Raw genomic sequence first — 2,172 nt, forward strand, 5'->3', positions numbered from 1 at the left:
TTATTGCATAAATTGTGAGTCAGAAACATACACAGAAGTGATACTTGCAAATGTGAGAGGCACTTGGGTGGAAGGAAGCTGCATTAGATTCAAGGGAAAACATCTAATCCACCATTGCAGAAAGAAGGATATAAAACTAACATTTTGATTCATCCTCAACTGCAAAGGCTTAAATTGAAGTCACAGTAATTTTATAAAGTTAACAAGAATAATGATTATACAATAGTTTTGTAATCCTAATTCTGCAATGGTTATTTGTAACTAGGTTCAAACACCAGAGTTCATTTGTTTTTCCTTGGGCCTCTCAGCAGGTTTCTGCCATGGGTGACAGAGGAACAAGCAATGACTCTGAAGTAACTAACTTCATTCTTGTAGGGTTCAGAGTCCACCCAGAGCTCCACATTCTCCTCTTCCTGATCTTTCTGCTTGTGTATGCCATGATCCTCCTAGGGAATGTTGGGATGATGACCATTATTATGACCGATCCCCGGCTGAACACACCCATGTATTTCTTCCTGGGCAACCTGTCCTTCATTGATCTCTTCTATTCGTCTGTTATTGCACCCAAGGCCATGATCAACTTCTGGTCTGAGAGCAAGTCCATCTCTTTTGCAGGCTGTGTGACCCAATTCTGTCTCTTTGCCCTCTTCATCGTGGCAGAGGGATTTCTCCTGGCAGCCATGGCCTATGACCATTTCATTGCCATCTGCAACCCACTCCTCTACTCTGTCCAGATGACAGCACATCTCTGCACGCAGTTGGTGGCCAGTTCCTATTTATGTGGCTGCATCAGCTCGGTTCTTCAGACCAGTATGACATTTACTCTGTCCTTTGTGGTTCTCGGGCCATAGACCACTTTTACTGTGACACTCGCCCACTTGAGAGGATATCTTGCTCTGACCTCTTCATCTCTAGAATCATTTCCTTTTCCTTATCCAGCATCATCATCTTGCCTACCATCATAGTTATTATTATTTCTTACTTGTATATTGTGTCCACAGTTCTCAAGATACGCTCCTCTGAGGGACGTAAGAAAGCATTCTCCACTTGCAGCTCACACCTGGGAGTCGTGAGTGTGCTGTACGGTGCTGTGTTTTTTATGTATCTCACTCCTGACAGATTTCCTGAGCTGAGTAAAGTGGCCTCGTTGTGTTACACCCTAGTCACTCCCATGTTGAATCCTTTGATTTACTCCCTGAGAAACAAAGATGTCAAAGAAGCTCTAAAAAAACTTCTACAGAAGAAAAATCCTAAAATTTGATTATTATTTTTTTCCTCCATTGATTTTGTGGCTATTTCTTTCATACTCCTTGTACCCATTAATGAAAGTTATTCAATTAAACAGTATAAATACATTATTGGAACTGTTTTTTAGTGAGGTACCTGGAGCATTGTTCATCTTGAACGTCTCAGATATTGGAGATGTCCTGGATGTTAGAGAGGCATTTTTCACAATGAGCCTTCCCACTATCTCAAATAACATTCTGTTCACAGAATTGGTTTGTATTTATTTAATGACTTGTTGCTGAGCACAAATTTTATATTTAATATAGTGTATAAACAATGTTTTGTGAGCGGTTTGTTTTGGAATTTCTCCTTGCTTCATAACATAATCACTAATATTGACAAGGATGTCCAACTTATTTTAAAAAATAATGCTTTCCAATTATATAACTACCTTGTTTTAGCACGTTATATAGTTACTGAATATTCATTTTGAATCAAATATCTGATATGCATTATATCAAGAAGAAATAATACTAAACAAATAACAAGTAATCTTTGCTATAAAGATTAATTTGGAAATTTTTATATCAAATGATCAGGCATTGTAGAGTGTTCTGAGACACTACTAGTTGCTAAATCCTAATATAAAGAAAGAAAGTGGTAGATAGTGACCTGGAAACATTTTTGAGCAATCATTGCCTCAATTGGGGTTTTTGTACATTGTTTTCCTCTGTTAATTATTGTGAAGAATATTTAATAAAGGTATAGAGCAAGTTGGCATTAACAAAGTGTGTTATCCAAAACTTACTCATCTATGCCTATGAATATTTATATATTTGATTAATACATTGACAGTGTAATATGTCTTGTGGTAGGCTCAGGTATAAATAACAGTATTCTTTAGGAAACTTACAATTCAGTGTCAGAATCATATCCTTGAATTCA

General features: G+C 37.2%; 1 pseudogene; it reads left to right on the plus strand.

Moving 5' to 3' along the window:
• The first annotated feature begins 290 nt into the window (after positions 1–290).
• On the plus strand, positions 291–1,261 carry LOC131484014 (olfactory receptor 9K2-like; annotated as a pseudogene).
• The last annotated feature ends 911 nt before the right edge of the window (positions 1,262–2,172 follow it).

Source organism: Neofelis nebulosa, chromosome 8, assembly GCF_028018385.1.
Source record: "Neofelis nebulosa isolate mNeoNeb1 chromosome 8, mNeoNeb1.pri, whole genome shotgun sequence".
In the NCBI taxonomy this organism is placed as follows: Eukaryota; Metazoa; Chordata; class Mammalia; order Carnivora; family Felidae; genus Neofelis; species Neofelis nebulosa.